Source organism: Amblyomma americanum, chromosome 1, assembly GCF_052857255.1.
Source record: "Amblyomma americanum isolate KBUSLIRL-KWMA chromosome 1, ASM5285725v1, whole genome shotgun sequence".
Classification (NCBI taxonomy): domain Eukaryota; kingdom Metazoa; phylum Arthropoda; class Arachnida; order Ixodida; family Ixodidae; genus Amblyomma; species Amblyomma americanum.
The window spans coordinates 468129032-468150308 of record NC_135497.1 but is presented as its reverse complement, the minus strand read 5'-3'; the positions used below and the strand labels follow the sequence as shown (position 1 = coordinate 468150308).

Here is a 21277-nt window from a genome sequence, read left to right as displayed (position 1 = left end):
TGTGGCTGCATAAATGGGCGCAGAGTCGCGTTTTCGCTCCAAAACAAGCGCACACAAGACGCTGCACCACGATTCGAACGCCTTGCGAAGGCGAAAATACGTCCCCGAATCGCTTTCTCTGCAGCGGTTAATGAACGGGGCTCTGCGGCTGCAGAAATGCTCCAAAAATAAGCGCACACAAGACGCTGGACCACGCTTTCTATGCCCTAGCCGCTGCACGGCAAAATGGCTGCCCCGCGCACGCGAAGATACCGCTGTAAGCTCAATGGTGAGGCGGGAGGTTATAAAAAAGAAAGGAATGGAGCGAAGAGCGGAACGGCTGTGAAAGAGGAGAACAACTAGGCGAGGAGGCGGAGGAAAAGAGAAATTAGAGGGAAAGAAAAAAAAGAGGGCGAGGGGAACAGGAGGAGAGGCGCCGTTGCAAGAGGGGTTTTGGCACGCCAACCAGGAAATTGCCCCAGGACGGAGACGCTGCCGGGTGTTCTCCGGGGACTTCGCCTTCGCCATCAAGATTTTATCGCGGTGTATGTCGGCGGAAACGATCGTTTCGTTCGGAACAGCGACACAGTTTCAAGGATCGTTGCACGCCTCCAGGTAAGCCATTGGCTCTGATGTTTTTCATGGCGCGCTGCGTTTTGTAGTCTGGAAGTTAAGCAGTGTCTGCGGGATTTTTGTGTTTAGGGGCATATGCTGCTTTGCTGTTCGAAATCGATGACAGGGGACACTTCCTTAAGGCAAAGAAGTAGACATTTTGTCCGTGGTAGTGCTTGGTTTACTAGTTGCTACAGTGCGCAGACAGTGCTAACCTTTCTCCTTCTGGAGCAGTTCATTTTTCACGTCTGCATGTGTTGTTTGCAGCCCCGCAGTGCGGCAGCTTGTTTTCGCAGTCCTGTGGCAGTGAAGCTTTGTCATACTTGTCTTTGAAACCGTAGGTCTCACTGTGAGTTCAACTTTCAAATAAAGCCGGGTGCTGTCAGTCTGTTCATGTTATTGAGTGCTGAAAGACAGATGTGGAAAACACGTGCTTGCACTTTGCATACTTCTACATTCTCGATGTAAAAATGGTGTTGCAAAAACAAAGCGTTCACTTCCGTGCTGCGGTGTGCAGTGTTGTTCAGTGCTCATGATCCAATATTTTCTATGCAGGAGCTTGTGGCCAAACTCAGAGTACGCAGCCCACATTTTCGTATTCAAAATAGTGCCACGAGGGAATGAAATTGGGCTTACGAAGGAGGCTAACCGCCTTCACCTGAACAGGCTTCTGGTGCGACACATTTCCAGGCTAGGTGCCACAATTCTGAACGTTGACGTAAGCGTATTTTACATTCAAGAGTTGCCCTGCACTACTTGTACATAGCTTGAACTGACGTCAGTGAAAGGCATTCTAGGATATGTTTACACCATGTTTATGAAGCACTAGCTCCTGCAGTATACATTTCACATCATTTCAGTATGGCAGCGCGCTATATTTCGGCAGTCCAAGTTCAGCGGCAGCTGCGGTAGGAAACACCCGACGAGCACAAATTTCCTCCTTGTGCGAGCGAATGAAGGCACACTAAAATGTGATAGAGCTTGCATGTGGCGCTCATTCAACGTGCCAAATTTGACCATGAGAGCCGCTACCATCAAGTATGTAATGCGTTCTTCATAACAGGTAAATTCGCAATTTCAACTGTCGAGTATGTGAAAATGGTGAAACAAGAAAAGCGTCACTGATTAATGGGAATATTTTTTGTTGGAATGGTGACCATCCAAGTAGCTCAAGGAGACAAGCCTGAATGGGTCCTGTCGCTTCATGCTCGGCGCCAAGCATGAAGATTTCGCATTCCAGCGCACAGTGAGATGCTACACAGCGAGAAGCGGCAAGCTGAGGCCCATGCAGAAACAGCATGCTGAAGGCCAGTGCAGCGAGGACGCCAATCGAGCCGTGCGTAGGGTGCCTTGATGCAGTAACATGAAAATCCGAGCTAGTTGTTAGGACATAATGTGTAAAGAGCGTGATACACAGCGCACAAGAAAGAAGACGGGACGAGCGCTGACTACCAACTGGATTTATTTGAGAAAACACACATTATAGAGAATGGTCCTGCAATCAGGTGCGTATGTGTGTAGATAAAACCTGACACTGAAAATCGTACAGATGCATCAAGATATGAGATTTGATTTCCATCGTTCTATATTAAAGCACCGTAGCCATGCACCTATCTTTTTCATCACACCCACAGCTGACAGCAGAAATAAATGTTTTTGTGAACTGTCTTTTTTTTTCAGCAAAAAAGGAACTAACATTTACTGGCAGTACAACATTAACGTCTCAAGATGAGTTCACCCTGGTCAAAGAGCGTAAAAGCAAAGAATAAGTTTTGCGGTGACTCAAAAGTAGAACTTTAGAGGTTGATAAGGCTAATAAGCTCTCACCTACGCACTAGGAAATGTGCGATTACGATTATTTGTGCACTTTCAATCGATGGTCGCAAAGTAGCTGACAATCTGTGTGTGTGTAATATCCACAAACAGGCTGACGCCTGCGCTCTTCTCTGCTTGCAGTAATGAGGGGCCGATGTTCTTGCACTGCCGAACCTTTTCCTTGCACTGAACGTGCACTGACACGATCAGTTGCGACCTGTAGTACTTGTGAAAGGACTGTACATTCAGAAGGAAAGGCATTTCCATGCACAGAGATGGAACGAGCTGGCTGCAGGACGAAACAGATCTGTTTATTCATGTCTTGAGGCATGCGTGGCAGCCAAGTGGTTCGTAAACATGGCCGCGTAGAAGTGATCTCTCCGTCGGGACGTCACGTCCAAGCTATGTATATCCTAGGATGGTTCACATTGTTCTCGAAGCAGTGTTGCAGATCTACCAATGCAGTGTACTGCCAGTAGACAGCAACGAAGCCGGACAGCTTGAGTGACTTTTGCAGTGTTCTTAGCGTTTTCCCATGGCTGTCGTTTTTTTTATGTTACTTGTTCTAGAAATCATCTGATAGCGCCAAGTGCTGCCTGATTCTAGTTTCCATACATGTCATCATTTTTCCGTACCTTTGCTCTTTCACGGTTAGCAGTGTTGCATACCTAACCTTCCTTTCCAGGAGCACCTCTGTCACTTTCGTTTCCTTTGTGCACAGTTATGAAGTGCAGTCAGTGTCAAGCTGGAGCTGTTTTTCTTTACAGAAGCTTTATCAAGGCACCAAAATAATTACATTACCAGTACTCAACACGGCCCTCTTTTAAGTTTATCTGGTAAGTGCCCATATATTGTGAGGAAAAATTATTTCAAATCGGTTAGCACCATTCATGCATTCCTTACTGACCTTTGTTGTTGTGGGACATCATTGCGCTTTACACATTTTGAAGCAGGACAAAGACAGACAAATTCGGTGGTGTGAGGTTTGTTAAATACAGAGGATGTGGGATAGGCCAAAACTGCTGTTCTTTAATAGTTGACACAGTTTGTGAAGCAGTTTGTGGCTTAGAATTATCTTGGTGGAGACTCGGGAGTGGACGTCTGGCTTGTGTTCTTTGGCAGAAAGAAAACGCTAAAGAAATCTTCCTGCGCCCCGTTAACGGCAGAAACCAAACGCCCAAAGTTGAGGCCTCCGAGCAACTTTAGTGCCTTCTTTTTTATGACAGACGGTTTTACGGACAGCCAAGTGATGCATTTCTCAATTGCTTGTTTGGACTTCTCAAAAAGCAGTCCTTTCGGAATGGCCACGAGAAAACCTTCTTTGTCCGAGACCATGGCCCTAAAATTATTCGTCGAGAAACACGACACCAAAGACGTAACCGATCAGGGACTTTCCGCCTACCTTGTGTGTTTAACACAGCCCGAAAACAATCCTTTAGGCACTGTGAAACACATCCCTCTGGCACAAGTACTGACACAGAGTGAGACATCGCCAGTTTTTCAATAGGCTTCAAGGGAAGTTCAAAGCACTGGTTTGGCCCAAACAAAAGAACCTTGTGATGGCACTGCGGAACCGAGGACGGCCCCAGGAAAAGAACCTTTCCTTCCTTGCCACGATTCTTCTTTCTGGGGAGCATGGGAGGCACAGAGTTCCACAAAAACTCTGTTCTCTGGTCGGCAACTTTGCACCATCCCTCGTAGGAGCCGTTCCTTCTTCCAGGTCTGTCCGTTGAAGCACAGTGTGCCCTCAGAAGACCCTTGTAGAACCTGGCTTGACGCCAGAATTCCGAGGGCAGGAGGCGGCAAAACCTTTCTAATGACTCAGCGACGGCTGGAGCCACCCACAAGCTGCCTGGACCTCAGGCGGGCAGAGAAAAAATCTTGCGTGCCATGGAACGGACCGCACATGGCAAATACGTACCGCGAACAGGGAGGTTAACAGAGCCGGATTGCTAGAAATAGTGTTAAAACATTGAACTGAACCCGTTGTACAAGAAATAAATTGCAGAAGGGTAGAAAGGGTACGCATCTGCAGTGACGCAGACATGTACATAGGCTTAAATTCTTCCATAATATATACCATTCTAAAACAGGTATTGACCGTGACCATTATTTATTTCCACCAGACTATATATCTGCAAGGAGGGACGATACTTTCAAAATAAAAGAAATGAAATGCAGAACCTATTTACTAAAAGTGTCATTTTTCCAAAAACAGTAAATGAATGGGATACGTTGCCCCAGGAAGTCGTTTCAACAAAATTCAATGAATCGTTTGCCATGTTGCTGTAGTTTTATGCATGTGTTTGTATAAAATTATGCTTAAATGTATTTTCTGTATTTTTCTTCTTTTCCTGCCACTAAGTCGTATAATTATGTTGTAACTCTTCCCCCCCACTGTAATGCCAAACAGGTGCTGTATGTATTGTGATAAATAATTAAATAAATTGGGCAAGTTGCTACGGTTCTTCGTCCTTGTTCGTTTGGTGCCGCAACAACATGGATCCGTACCAACTTGCCCGATTTTCTACCCTTTTGCGATTTAGGCATACTTCACTTTGACCTTGGTGTTCTTTTCAACTTTGTTCACATTCTTATGTCTCCAGCTGTATATAAGCCATTTTATGGGTGAAAGATGATATCATGCAATCTTGCACCCAGGCAGTTACTATTTGTAATATTTCTTTCAATGAACTTCCTGTTTTCATCTGCATCTGATGAAACTGCATCTGGTTTGTCTCTGGCTACTAATACATTACAGGTGCACGCCAGTGGCCTGAAAAACCTTATTATTTTTCTGTATTCCTATTTCGTTAAAAATTACATAGCTTGTACAGAATATATGTAATGGTATTGGTGTTGAATAGTAAAGGCTTGTACACCCCACCTGATCACAATTGTACCTATTTTTCTAGCACCTCTTCCTGACAGCTCAGCGACAACCAAACGTGGAGATGCTTGCTGTGGACCAGTACCATGTATGCCGTGTTCGCGGCATACAAGCGCTGACTTTTGTTTTGAGCCGGGGAGTGGCCGCCCTCTTTGGCTGTGAGCATCGTGGCAGGACCAAGGAAGCTGCAGCCCGATTTCAAGCACCATTTTGTGTTCTTTGTCGGGCCAAGGGACACCACCGTGGAGAGTATGAAGAATTCAGATTTGGGCTCTAGCAGTTCTTTGAACTATTTCAGTGACCTGTTAGAAGAGTTCATTGAACTCTTAGAATCCTAACCTGAACCTTGTAAGTGAATTTGGCTTCCCTGATGGTCTTGTCTGGCATGCATTAGTCATTGTTGTGTCTTCTTATTTTTGAGATGAAGAACTCATCTCATATCATTTCAGAAAGTATGAGCTGTAACTTGTTTGTTGTGCAGTGGCTTTTCAGTGGAAATGTTTCCTAATGCAGTGCTCTTGACTATGCTCTCCAGTAATCCCACACCTTCTGATGGACCTCAGCATTGCACGGACATTCGAGAGTACAGCAGAGGGTGGCATGACGAGAAACAGTTCTTTGATAGAACAAGAAGCCACTGCACAAGAAGTGAGCAGCATCTCACCTCACTGATCGTGTGCGCGGCGGTTTTACAGCAGGCAACGGCACCCTCAGTTTATGATGTCACTCAGGCTACTTCAGTATGGCCGTTGTATCTTAGATGCATGTGTAGGGCCCTACTTCTTTTTTAAGTATGCATAATAACGCTGTGGCTAGTAGCTGCAACATAAAAGCACGACTTGTTGTAAACTGTCATGACCCCTTTAAGAGTGTTCAATTGATGTCTGCTGCGTGACTGGTCTCAGTAATGGTCAAGAGTTCTGTCAAGTTTATTGCGTATTTATTTATGCAGGCAATAAATCTGAGAGCAGTAGATGCAGTGCTGCTAGAGGCATCTTTTCGGGGCAGTTGTGGAAGGCTTAATTAATTAAATTAAATTGGTTTTTGGGCTTCAGCAGTCTCCCGCGCAGCGACGATGGCGCCCTCCCTTGCCAGTTAATGCAACTGACAAGGGAATGCGTTCATCCTCGGAGTGAGACTGCTGCTGCATTGTGCCTCGTGGAAAACAAACACAGCTAGGGGCTGCAGGGCAGGTCCCCACATCCTCCCCAACCTTAAATAGATCCACGCGCCTGAAAGTACATGCTATGGAGGGGTCTCCTGGTCTTCATGTCCTTGTGGCACGTCTTGCAGCGGAGGTTACGCCGACAGCATCCACGCAGACTTCCGCGGTGTTCCGAAGGCGGCGTGCAGGTCTCCGCTGGGACGACTCGCATGGACCGCGAACTACCGTTTCCGCAGGCCCGCGAATAGGAGGCCGGTGGGAAAAGTGCAGGCCATGATTCTGCAGTAGTCACCAGAGCAGCAGCAGCCGGAGGTGACTGCTGACTGGTCTCGCCACAGCTTCCCCGGATGGACGCGGCGAACAGGATACAGGCCGCCCCGTCGCAGCAGGTGGCAGTGAGACGATGTGCACCGGACAGCAAGCCTGGGCGAGCCACCCGATCTGCCAAATTGCCGAAATGCTCTCGGCGTGCCTTTAACATAGGTCACGGGAGGGGAAACGGCATCCGCAGGGGCCTCGTGGCACAATGCCTAACTCGCTAGCAAAACGTGTCGGCGGCTGCGCAAACGCAATGTTCGAGTGAACAAAGCCCTATCTTGAGTTGAACGAGACGGCTCAGTTCGTGCGAGGTTACAAAAAAAAACGGGCGGGCAGCAAAGTGCGCCCCCTCTCAACACCACGGTACGGTGGTCGTGCCTCTTCTGACGTGGTGCAGGCAGCTCCGAAAAGCATTAGGCCTAACTATCACTCCAACAACGACCGTGAGCACAACAAAGGCCCGAAACGGGTAAAGTGCGCGCAGCCGCGAGGAGACATCAGCTTTGTGGGGTGGTCCTACGCCGCTCACTGCACAAAGAAGCTTCTGAGCGGTCGGCGCCCACCGTATCGGACGGTGTCGGAGCGCCCGGTGCCGAGCTGCAATACCAGCGAGCTCGTAGCGGCACCCGTGGCCCCAGGCCACCCGGCTCCCGGAGCCGCGACTCCCAGAGTCGAAGAAGACAGTATAGAAAATATATACAGAAACTCGGACCACCCATGCGGCTTCCGTACTCAGTCGCTTCGGGCTCAGCGACTCCGCGGGCGCTAGGCCTCGCGCTCCCTCTATGCGGACCAAGTGATTCTCGCGAATAATCTCCAGGGAAAAAATGTACTGAGCATGTCGAAAAGTTCAAACATGCTGCAGCGCAATACACCTCGCACTCAAGAAAGCATGCCGCAGGTCCTAGCGATCAAAACTCACTCTAGGCCTAGCACTTGTCAAGTGCGGACAAAGAGCGTTCCTCGAACCGAACCGACAGTCGTCCAATGTTCCAAGAGCAGGCCCCACGTTGGGCTGCCAGATGTGAGGTTGGACTTGGCGAGATAAGTACGTTCTCCCCACTCAATCGCGGCTGACACGGTTCAAAGCCGCCCGGACCCCACCCCGTGATCGCGTACGCTACCGAGCGCTCGCCGACCACGGCGGGCCTTGCTCTGAGGGAACAAAAGAACGACGCATTGGCTGGCACAAACAGGCATTTATTGCTACAGCAACAATAACGCCAGCTAGCAACAAGGTATGCTAATGAATCAAGGTCGTCCGACTCACCAGAAAGGTTCCGAGCGAATGTTCGCCCGCGCTAGGGCAAGGGATATATACTCCGAAGGCGGACAGGACGAGTACGGGAGCCTGTCTCCCCGTCGCTTCCTCGCCACACCGGCAAAGAGCGGAGCCGCGAGCGGCACGTCCGCTCGCGCCGACGATCCCAGCCGAAGCCCCCCATCTCCCGTGCGCGGGCTTCAGCAGTCTCCCGCGCAGCGACGCTGGCGCCCTCCCTTGCCAGTTAATGTAACTGACAAGGGAATGCGTTCATCCTCGGGGTGAGACTGCTGCTGCACGGTGCCTCGCGGGAAAGCAAACACAGGGGGATGCAGGGCAGGTCCCCACAACTGTGACAGCTATACATAGTCCGAACAGCAGCCCGCACATTTTCCAAGATCACTCTGCATATTACTCTGCCAACGGCGGAGCAGAGCTGCTACACAAATGGCTGAATGGCACACCACACGTTTTTCAACATTCCAACCATGTTGTTTGGCTCCTCCTCTCCGCGATGACAAAAAAATGTAGGAGCCGGGACGTTTCTAAGAATGTGCGCAGCACGTACATTGAAATCCCGCAAGAAATCCTCTTTACTGCACCTTTTTTAGGCATCACATTCAAGAACCATAGTCCTAAATTGTCAACTGGATGTGTATGCACTGAAATGTTTTATATTAAAAGCCTCAGCCCAGTGCCGTGGCAACAAAATATATGGCACACTGGTCATCACACGCATTGTGCAGAGCTGCACTCTTAGCGCTATTAACCAATTTTAAATATTTTCAAAGATACATCTCGTTTTGACATAACTGGGCCCTTCAACCATGCTGCTGTGGTATGGAACGCAGGGTTTCATGTCTGAAAGGTACACAGTGGCAGTAAGAAATGTCCTAGTGGAGGGCTCCGGATTAATTTATACCACATGTGTGCGTTCCTTAACGTGCATCGACATCTCGCAGCACACGGGAGTTTTGACACCTCCACCGAACTACGGCCAGGATTTGATTCCACGACTTTGGAATCGGCAGCCAGAGCCACTACGGCGGGCCCTTCGAGTGTATCCTTATTCTGTTAGCATCACTGACCGGTTTTGTCGCCTCAGAGTATTCATAATCTAGAGACAGGAACAGGAGAGAAAGTATAACAAACATGCAGAAGTTCACATTGTAGATGTAGAAGTTCACATCTACATCTTCATTGTAAAAGTTCACACTGACATCAAAGGAAGAAGCACGTTGGATGGAGAAAAAAGGAAACGCTGCTCCCAAAGGAGTGCACATGCTATCGCAAGGCAGATGAGGTACATGCACAGTTTTAAAAAGTAAATATGTGCTGCTGCACACACTTTAACTACTGGCCGTACTTCAGGATGGGACACTAGCATAAACAATAGCAAAGAATTCTAGTGGTACAATGCAGGCAGCTTGCAGGTTTCCTCAAGAACAGCAGTGCAATATCCAAGAATTGTGGCAACAATGCAGGCAGGCAAAATGTAGGTGGACCAGAAGAAGCGCGATAAAGTCCACGCCGAAACCTGTGAACAGATATAAACCACGTGAGAATACATACAGAAACAAACTCTGTCAAGGATACATGCCTCGGAATGCATGTGCCCCATTTAAGGTATGGCATGCCATTATTTCAAGATGCGGTTTGCTTCAGCCAACCACAGCAACTGCATTAAGAAAGGCACACCACAGACTCATCCAAAAAATCCACAGGGACACCCAATTACCCTGTGTGTAAGCAATGCAATAGCATTAGAAGCTTATGGTGCATTTACCACAAGTTACCTCGCTTCCCTCCAGCCAATCGACGAATTTTATGACTGACACATTTTTTCCCCAACGCGGCCTCTAATACTCTCACATTAAAAAAGAAAACCTCAGAAGCAATGAAAAAAATGCCGCATACATTTGACTAACATGCGCACTTTTATTTCGCGATGTTGGCAGGGTGTGGCTCTTACATGAAAGCGGCACATGTGGTTCAATTTTCCAATCATATTTCGGGATAACTAGTCTGCTGTACCACATGGCCTGATGCTATGTCTGCTTTTATTCTTCGTCACTACTGCTGTCTCTGATGCTTGGGCCCGAATTCTTGCTACCCTTGTAAATGAAGTCATCTCTGCTCTATTTATAGCATCTGAAATTCCTGTAATTGTAAAACAGTGTCCGGAGACACCGCACACCAAAAAATGAAAATTCACAGACAGATAAGCAACAGTTATGCCTGTGCTGGTTGTCCAGTCGGCATCATTTTATGGCTCGCCGTTTCCATCCACTCGGAGCACAGGAGCCCAATTTGTGTTTTAAATGGCACACAGCTGCACAGCAGTGCACGCTGGAAGATGATAATAACGATAGCAGCAGACAGCTGCCATCACCTGGTAGCTCTCGGGTAGTGTGCCACACAAGGAAATTTACACCATGAAGTAGTTGCTTTTCACAAATTCCCCTGCCCCCTCCCAAAATTAGTGACTCCCAAGTCGGCCATAGTGGCCTATACTAAAGTGCGGGGCCCTTAGTCAAGTGTGTATGGTGCATACATAGAACAAGCAATTGTCATGTTAGAACACTCAGCCATATTCGACTGCAACTGAAGTGCAGGAGGCACTGCAACAAAAATATGTGCATACACACACCCAAAAAAAGGAACAAGACTGCAGCAAGTACATGCACAAAATGAAAGGATGACATTTCCTTTATATGCAGTATAGTATGCAACAATCATGTTGTTTCCTTGGAGTGCCAGCTGAAAACGAGTTTGATATCCAAGTGCTGCAGTTTGCAGTGCGTAGCATTTTGCCTACTAGGATGATTTTATGCCTGCATAATGGCTTTTGATAACAGAACTCAAAATCGGGCCTGCTTGTCTGATATGAAACGTTAGAGTAACCATGTTTATATACATGTTGCTATTGCAGCACTTTAAAGCCAATGAGTGGCACCTCCCCACTATTGATAAAAATGTTTCATTTAAAGCACCGATGCATGACAGGAACTTAGCACGCTTACTCTAGCTCATCCCTCACTCATGTGTCAGTTGACAGTCCTTATGACTACTTCTCTAAATTGGGAAACCAGGCACCTTGATACACTCAAGGTCTGCAGGCAATGTTTGCCAAAAGTATTTTGGATTAAAGAAAATCTTCACAGCTATTACACTGCAACACCCGACAGTAGTGAGAATACCAAATAGAAAACATTAATGAATAAACACTGCTAAAGACGTGGGCGAAGAGCAAACAGGACGAGCGCTGACTCGCAACTAACATTCATTGTCAAAGTTTATGTTACCGTACCAACTAGCCCACTTCTCTCTTCTATTGTAGAAAAACCTTTAACCTCAGGTGATTCATGACAAAGGACACACCTCTTGCCTGCAAGCACATGCCATCCCATGAACATTAGCCAACTGTTGGCGAAATTAATTCAAACTGACAGTCCCTGCAAAACAGGCTGGAAGCCTTATTAAACTTCAGGAGGTTCATGACAAAGGACACACCTCTTGCCTGTAAGCACGTGCCATCCCGTGAACATGAGCCAACTGTTGGCGAAATTATTCAAACTGACCGTCCCTGCAAAACAGGCTGGAAGCCTTAATTATTAAACTTCAGGTGGTTCATGACAAAGGACACACCTCTTGCCTGTAAGCACGTGCCATACCGTGAACATGAGCCACCTTTTGGCAAAATTAATTCAGACGGTGACAATCATGACCTACAAAACCGGCTATTACACCTTTTACCTTGCAGCATGTTGTCTTATGATACAATCGAGCAACATTTACAAGACAATGCAGCAGCTCTGAGATTTCATGGAAGCATTATCTGTCATGACAAAATGTGGAAAAATATTTATATAATTACCACCCACTGCAAAAACTTGCATACTATCATGTGGCCCATATGGAGGATACCATTTCATCACAGCAAACAATGCCACCATAACAGTACAACACCAGCTATGACTTTACCAATTAATGAATGGGTGCAAATGCATACAGTACCGACCACTTATTGCAAAAACCATTCAACAAAAGTCCACGTATAAAGTTCCTATTGTTAAGCTGAACATTTCTGTACAACTCCAGTAATTGTATTCAGGGATCAAATTTCTGCAGTATTTTTAGACAGCCATAAAATCATTAAAGCAAAGAAATAAAAATTAGCACATAATGCCAAATGATGTGAGCACCAGACTGCACTTCGATGTTTTTTCACAACTGAAATTTTTGTACAGCAATGGGTTGTATCCTTATCACTACATACAAAAGCAATCTGCAGTGCTTTCACGCAGTGTACACCAAACATTGCACCAGAATCTTGGGGGCTCTTTAACATCCAGTTATTATATAAATCTGCAGTTTGCAACTTGAAAATAGCTCATTAAGTGGGCTGTGCTGTAAGTGGACTACTCGACATAGTCATGACCACTTCCAGTATGGATCACTGGCACTTCTCCACCCTCCATCAGCTGCTGTTTAACATAATGCTGCTGCAAAGGTGTGGGGCCTTTTTTGGGGAGAGAAGCACAGCTAGAGGTACGCTTGCTTTTGTGCCAATATCTCGGCTGCGTTTCTAGATTTTTATTGGCAGGAGTGACAGAGGAAACTGACACATCCTCGACTGGAGTGAAAGAAGAAACTGACGCATCCTTGACAGGCGCTCCTTGTGCAAGCCGGATAATCTCGCAATAAGTTTGCGAGCCGATTGTTCTGTTGCCTCATCAATAATTCTGTTGGCAAAAATTTTATCAGCAAAAGCTAGTTAAGCACGGATATGTGCAGCCCGATCAAAATTCAGTGCCTCAAGGCTCATGCTGCTTTGGATGTTGTTTAGCAGAGCTTGAGGATTGTGCAACAGAGGAGAATGGTCATCGGCAGTTGACAGAGGAACCTCTGAATCTTCATTGGCCTGATCGTGACAGTCGTCTTCCTGCAAGAACTCCCAATGTGCTACAGCATAGATGTGCTTGCACATTCTGAAATGTACAAAAAAAATCCATGCATTCACACCAGAATCTATGGACAAAGGCACTGCAGTCTCGACAGGCATATGTGCACTGCTTACATTGACTGGTCAAGACAACTTCGTAGTTTACACACACCTAGGATTGAGACGCCACAGTCCACTCCCCTTCTGACAATTTTGAAACACCTCCCGAGTCAAAACTTTTTACATCAGCGCAATGTTTCCTGGATTGACCAGCTGTGTGGTGGTCAGAATGGCCCTTTAACCTGGGAGATTAGCAGTTTGATGAATAGGTCACGTGTGAGTTCAAATAATACAAGCAACAGCTTGTCCAGCCTCTGGTTGTGCTTCCCTTCAAAGTAATTACGTTTGAGGTCATTTTGCATTGACTCGATATGGTTGTTAGTCGTCAGGCCAGTGCACTCTGTAGCACAGGGCCCACTGCTCTGGGTGGTTAGAGTACGCCCTTTCAAAGTACTCAACAAAGGTCTTCAGTCCAGACTCAGATTTTGCTGCAAGAAATTTTGACAACAGTGTGTGTAACTATTTCTTATCAGGGCATGCATCAATGTATGCAATGTGTTTTTCAGTGATTTTTTTGTTTTCGGAGCCAATGACCTTGTTGATGCTCCCCATCCAGCTTCGTCACACATGGAAGATGCAGAACAAACGTTTGCCAGGAGCTCCCATGACTGTAGTCCAAGCATAGGCATATGCTTGTGCACCATCCGACATGAAAGATTTGGCATTTAGTGGTACACCAATCCTCTCCTTGATGGCTTCAAAAAACCTGATCATTGTTTGCTCTGATGTGCTTTTGGAGAAGAGGTACGCACATGGAATGCCTGAACCATTGCCTCCAATCACCATTAGTGTCGTCAGCTGGAGGTCGTAACCATTAGTGCCATATGTTGAGTCAATGCACACCGCTTGCAGACCGCACTCCAGTAACAGCTCTTGCTGGGCAGTGTTCATTAATGCCATCTCAAAATTAGCCACTTGTTGTATCAGACGATCTTCATCTGCATACAGGACAACTGGCTCTGAGCACCTTTTGAGCTGGTCAATCCACATTCCAAGACTGACGAGATAATTTTTGTTTTTCTGTTCTTTGAAGCCGATTCTGTACTTCACACGGAGATTTCGAACCTCTTTTGAAGTAAGCAGGTGCTTTCAGTCCAGTTTACCAGATGATGAACGTGCATCTGCAACAACTGTAGATGGCACGCCCAATAGTAGTTGATCTTTTATGCAATCTTTATCGCCTATTGACAAGCGCTGATGTTTCAGCTCTTTTGGGTGACCGTAATGTTCTGCTTGATACACCACGGTTACCTCATTATTAGCTGTGGTCACTTTCATAGCAGCGAAACAGTGATTGTTGCACTTCACACTGCCCTGGGGCTTTGCCTGTCGTTTACCTATAGCCCTTTTTTCTCATAGAAGCCAGAACGATGGCAAACAAGGATATTTTTTGTCGCTCCTGCGGTTGACCGTTTTTGCCCACCAGAAGTGATAAAATGGGCCGTCTTGGGCTTCCTCGCCATCCTTCCAGACTTTGAATGCTGTGGACATGAAAAGGAAGATTTTTCAAACCATTAATAAGACCAAACTCAACAAAAAGATATCGCCACATAAAATTAGGACACCCCACCTGGGCAATCTTTAAGGGACACTAAAGGAGAATACTCAGTCCTGCTAGATGGAGGCTAGTCTACCAAGATAGCAAGTGTATTATTTTTACTGGCATGTAAAACCAATACGGTGACTTAATGTGGGCAACTGAGCTGGTCTCTTCATATAATTTCTGCATATGATGAGCTATGCCTTGAATGTAATAGACATGACACTCTCAAATAGCTTACAATTTCAGTAACAGTCAGGTTTTGTATAAACTGCATTTGCATAAGTACGCTATAACCCAGTGCTTCTAACTGTTCAGTCCCAGCACTGCTTCAGCATGCAATGAAAAAATTTGATCCACAATATGACGAAAGCGATAAAACCTGTGTGGCACAGGGTCATAAATGTCAGTTCGGCTTAATTAACGATATTTATGCTTTGTGCACTGAGATCTCCTACCGTGTTGTTTTCTGCACATGGATGAAATCTTCTTGTGGCCAGAAAAAAAATAGTATTCTGCGATAATTTCAGAGCACATAAAATATGACTCTGGAATAAAACTTTTCTTTCATGGTCATAGCCACACCTGGTGCACGCACGTGACACTACTAGTATCATTTAGCCCCAAACTTAATGCCATTCCTGATCATGATCATTCCTCATTGGACAGCTGCATTTTTCACATCTTTAAAAATAGTTTCATTGTTTCACAAAATATACAGCAATGATCACTACCGCACAAGTTGCATTATAACTTGACCTTGAGGCTAATGTTTTTACTTGCTTGATATTCTATTCAACCTACCCCCTAATGTGAATACTGACAAAAGTACTCTCTAAGTTTCACAGTACCTCCAGCGACTGAACTTGGTATACTACTTTTTTGAAGTTGCAAATTGTGGAGTCTAACATCCTGAAGCAATGCATGGACTGTGAGGAACGCCACGGTGGAGAGTTCCACTGTGGGTGCTCGGGTTATTCAGGGTGAAATGCTTGGGAAATGGGTCTTTGACCCCACCTTGAGTAAATGAAAATACCTTGTGCCATGGCGCTCCTTGGCCACAGATGGCCTTGCGCCATAAAAATCCACTATCATCATCAGCTCCGGATTAATGTAGACCACCTCGGGATATGCTAACTTGCGCTTACATTACACAGCACATGGCCAGTTTTGTGTTTCACGTTCAACAAAATATGGCCGCCACTGCCACTATTGAACCTGCGTTCTTGGGACCAGCAGCTGAATGCAAACACCACTGAGCCATTGTGGCAGCTCTACTTCTTATAATGTACAGCCCATGGTATACGATACATGGGAACGCAGACTCTTGACATGCCGCAATGCATTCGGCAGGCGCGATTTTGCTACACGAATGCCCACCACACGTCAGGTGCTCAGTGTTGCGCTGTACTCGCTTCCTCCGCTCCCCTTTGCTCACCGAAGCGGCTGTGTGCATGCTTTCTCCTCACCCTGTCCTCCTTGGCAGAAAAATCCTCATTGATGCGCCACCTGTTGACACTGCCACGAACGAAATGCTGTGGTGACCATCGAGCAAAAAGATGACGAGATGCCGCCTCTGAGCGTCATCTGCCAGCCAGAAAACGCATAAAAGGAATCTTGTTTGCCGTTGAGCATACAATAGCCTCTTTGCTTCTTTGTAAGATAACACATTTCCTTTGATGAATCGGCCAATGCACCATCACCAACAAATGAAACGTGGGCAAAACTGGTCGAACAACAAAACGAGACAATCTTGGTGGTGAGAAACTCAGTACAAGCACAGGTAATTTCACTTTGAAAGTGCGATGACTGTCCTTTAGAAGTGTTTAGAAACCTGGGTTTTATTCATCCATGACCTAATAAATTTTTGTTTTATGTTTGCATTTTGGTTGTCTGATTGTTCGCCGTTCATATGTTAGTGATATTACGTGCCTTGCAGGCAGCTCCGAAAAATACATGTTCACTGAAGGAAGCAGCCCGCTACTCTCATTTGATGCAGGATTGTCTGCATACCGCCCGCATCGTTTTGCTGTGTCATCTTCGTGTGCCCATGAACATGAACCCACAGGGGCACGCAGCTGACAAATGAACCAACGAGGTTGCTAGTACACAGACGACCAGGCAAACGTGAGAAGTGCATGCTGTGCAGTGTTATTTGAATGCTAGTGCTGCGTGTGTGAGGGTAGACGACGAGCTGTTTTGTCGGCTATAAACCAGGATATGACGAAGGAAAGTTGTTCATGCAGCAGAGAAGAGCCATTCTGCAAGCGATGATGCATCTACCAAGAGGAGTTACGGAAATTTCCTTAATCCGCGCAGTATCTGGGTGCTGTGCGACGTCAGCACACATTAAAGAACCACAGGTGGCCGAAATTAATCCAGAGCCCTTCACTACGCTTTCAGTTCATCTGCAGGTGCCGGACGTTAAACCTAACATATAATTTACCCTTTTCCTGATGCAGTAATATTACTTACAAGGCTGTCTATGGAATGCAAAAGAAAATACTGAAAAAACAGACGCGAAACCCTTCTCCATGGGGAGTGCGCGTATATAGGAGCCAGCGCAACATGCAGGTGAGCTGTATGAAGCACGCAAAAGCAGGCGACAGACGCGGCAACGCAGGTGGCAGCCCCAGTGCGGAGCCACGAAGCAGACAACCACGATGCACGCCACACCGCTACGCGTCCACACCCCGGCGCCGCCAGAGCAGTGGCACAGTGGGAGTGCTGGACAGCCCCAATGCCAAATCTGAGCACCATTTTAGCCGCTCCCCGGCTGCACAGCGCTCCTGCACCACTGTCCGCGATTGAGTTGGGTGCAGCCGTGGTGTCGCTGTGGTGCAAGGAACCTTGGCACCGTCAGCGAAGGATGTGCAGGAAAGTTGTACACATGCAGACAGCTTTGAGCAGACGACGCACAGACGACGCTACCATGCTCATAACTATTGAGAGTGAATTGAGGGAGGCCTTCGATGTCATCGACGGCTCCTATGTCATTTTGCGAGAAAATGACGCTGAAATATACGCGACAGCAGGTAACTTTCTGTGTTTTTGCTGTACCTGCTACTTGTAACAGATAGCTAATTAAGCCGTCCGTGTACGTGCGAGTTCACACAAACATTTTTTTTTTCAGACGGCGCAACAATGATGTGTGCGCTGTTGGAAAAATACGGGCAGGGCGAATCGCGGGCGTGTTTTGCCGGCGCCGGTACCATCTGCCTGCTGCGCTAGATTGCAGGCAGATACTGCTGGTTCGCCTCTGCCTGGACATTAATTCTGCTGCGGCTACGGGAATTCCGGGGCTCACGCAAATCAGCGAGGTAGCTTTTAAACTCCTTATAAAGAGCTAAATGAGCAAGGCGGGCTCTCGACGGTAATTTGTGGGCGCCCCACTATAGGCGTCGGAAAATATGCAGGGCCTTGAAGCGCGCCGAAAGTTCTTCGAACGACTCTATAGATAGTCTGAAGAGCCTTATGAATTCGAAATTTAAGTAGCAATTGCAACCACGCTTTTGCAGTACTTCGGAATTCGGCTGCAATCTGTCCAAACAAGTGAGTTGTGGCAAAGGACAGCATGGAGTCGGTTTCCTGGTATTCACTGTCGCAAGAGTAGAACTACTCTATAACAAGGAACTCTGTGATGTCCCCGTCGTCGACCATGGCCAACTCCAAGGACGACGCAAGTCTCGTTATGCACGAAAGCGACCGCACACAAAAAACACACGCGAGAAGTGCACCACTGAATACCTCCACGGCGAGCAGACAAGAGCTTCCTGCACGCGCTCGATTGAAAATTGTCGCACAAAAGGTGCGGCCATGCTGACGCGCTGCACCTGCACTACAGAACTGGTTCTGCAGCGCGCTGGCACCAGCGACACTTTTTCAGGACCGGCGCGGTGAACCAGTTCTGAATCGAATAAAGCTAGAGAGACCAAAGCTTACTAGAGCGCTGTCAATGAAGCCGTTTCAAAAGGTTCACCGCGGGAGTTTCAAGGTTTTCATCGCATTTCAAAGAAAATAGTTCAAAAGGAAAATGTATAGCGTGACCCCTTGGTGGAGATGGCCAAATTCACGACACAAGTAACTTAATTTGGCTCATATCGCATATGCCGGGCCAACATTTCGACGCATCCTTACTGCAATCGATAAAATCAGGCGTGCGCCCTAATGTGCTATATTTGCATTCACTCAGCCGACTAACCCGTCACACTGGCTGAGTGGTTAGGGTGCTCAGCTACTGATCCGGAGTACCCGGGCTCGAACCCGACTGCGGCGGCCGCGTTTTGATGGAGGCGAAACGCAGACGCCCGTGTGCTGCGCGATTTCAGAACACGTTGAAGATCCCCAGGTGGTCGAAATTATTCCCGAGCCCTCCACTGTGACACCTCTTTCTTCCTTTCTTCTCTCAGTTCCTCTTTAATCCCTTCCCTTACGACGCGGTTCAGGTGTCCGCCGAGATGTGAGACAGATACTGCCCCACTTGCTTTCTCAAAAACCATCTTCCAATTTCCACTCTGCCGACCTCTAAACCGTCTGAACTCCCCTCGCCCCTTTACATGGGGGCTTTACCCCTCATGTAAAGCCTAGCGTAGCATGCCAGGCCGACATTCAGGCAGACCTCTCCCGTTTCATTAAAGTCCCTCCTCCTCCCTCATGCAGAGCCCTCACCCAAGGGCCCTTGAGGTATCTGTAAAAGATAAACTACGTAAAAACGTGAGCAGGTTCTCTAGAGAGCATAACTATATGGAGTGGTCTACTGCAGGACAAAAAAAAAGAGATCTTTGTGCACATGTTATACTGGGGGCATAATTAAGCGCTAGCGCTTGTGCCTTTGTCGTTCGTAGAGCCAGTGCTGCTTAAAGCCTGGGTCTATCAAAGGGGGTTTCTAATTCGAGCACAAGTGAAGAGGCAATAAAGAGGGAGGTAGAGAAAGTGGCTGGCAGCTTGCTTTACACATCGTTTTATACAAGGCAGCGCCTGGTGACAGGCACGTGCCACCAGCGAGCTAGGGGACTCGATCGCTGCTGAGCAGTTTGCCGTGTTTCCAAAGACCCGAAGCTGTAGCAGCAGAAGTTCCGGTTACGTCACTAACCACAAAAACACAAGCAAAACAATTACGTGTTTACGTTTGTTCGAACATACCACTTAGTGCAGAATCTGAAATGCATTGTTAATAAAATGGTCTGCTGCAAGAAAACTTCCTGACCGCAATCCACTCTTTATATCGCCTGCATTCGTCACGCCTTCTTCACGTCGGCTGGCGGGGCAGCTGGCGGCTTGGCTGGTTTCGATCGAAGTTTGAAGTTTCACCGTGAAGAAATGTGCATAGGACTGAGTATCGCGCTACGGCACAGCCCCAAAACCAGCACGGGTGGTGTAGTAGTAGTAGTAGTAATAGCAGTAGTCCTCAGACGTTGCTGGCACACACCCACTGCGGGGGAGTGGCCAAGACACAGGCGGTTAATTGCTGGATACAGGAAAGTTTTGACGGGAAAAGGAGTGGTAATAGTATGTAGGCTGATAGATTGGAAGACGCAAGGACAGGGGTCCTGTTAACTTGGAGATCGAAGAAGGGACAATGGCTTAATGTGCATAATAGTATACAATGCCTGTAATGTTTCAATGTCGTACTGACTGAGAGCGGGAAAAAGTAATTAGAATGGGAGTCGCTGCGTTTCTTGAAGGAAATTTTGTACAGCAGAACGCGCACTCCTGTCGCTTCGTCCAAGCAAAGAAGCGCCAATAGAAAGAACAACCGCGGAGGACACAGGCAAACCCAGTTGATGAAATGGAATTTGCAAAATACGCTTCCTCAAATGAGAGAAGCGGCAGCAGAACAGCCGGAAGTGATCTAATGTCACAGGTTCGGCACAAAAATGGCACAATGGGGAAGCCGCCAGACCAGATCTCTGAAGGTAGAAATTTAGAAGGGGAACCCGGCAACGCAAACGCGTGAAAGAGACCTCTAGTCTGCGCGAGCGCCAGTCTTTGCTACTCCAAGGATGCAGAAGATGCTGATATTCGGGAGATGATGTAAGAGCCGAGGCAGCAAATTGCTGAAATATTGTGTAGCTGCAAAACCTCACCGCAGCTGTATATATGCACAGGTTGGCAGGACAGCAACAATTGGGCCGCAGAGAGAGGCTCTTGCTAAGGAATCTGCAACCTCATTTAAATGAAAGCCCATGTGACCTGGTACCCAAAGCAACCTTACCGATTTTAGATGGAGTGGAATCAGGAACTTAAAGAGGCGTAATGCCCGAGACTCAGTGGGTGAGGATAATGAAGAGTAAATGGACAGAGAGTCCGTCATAACCACGACCTGGGAAACAGTAGTTTCTAATTTTCGTAAGGCTAAGATTACTGCTAATAATTCAGCCAGATAAATTGGAGTGAAGACAGGAAGACGGAGAGAAAAATACCAACCCAGTGAAGGCGAGAAAATTCCCACACCTGCCTTTTCGCGATCCTGCGAGGCATTAGTAGCAATAAGAACATGAGAGGGAAAGGACCTTATGGGGTGGTCCTGCAACAGACCCTGCAGAAGCGGGAAGGGCTGCAGCTTTGCATTCGATGGGAAAATGTCATCGAATTCAATCTGGACAGAAGTTATTATACATTTGGCAGACATC

At 47.1% G+C, this 21277-nt stretch overlaps 1 long non-coding RNA gene across 1 annotated transcript; it reads left to right on the top strand.

The window, feature by feature from the left end:
• The first annotated feature begins 492 nt into the window (after nucleotides 1-492).
• Nucleotides 493-8724, top strand: LOC144116046 (uncharacterized). Its single transcript, XR_013311693.1, has 3 exons — nucleotides 493-594; nucleotides 1147-1167; nucleotides 5322-8724. It is a non-coding gene; the product is annotated as an uncharacterized LOC144116046 (long non-coding RNA).
• The last annotated feature ends 12553 nt before the right edge of the window (nucleotides 8725-21277 follow it).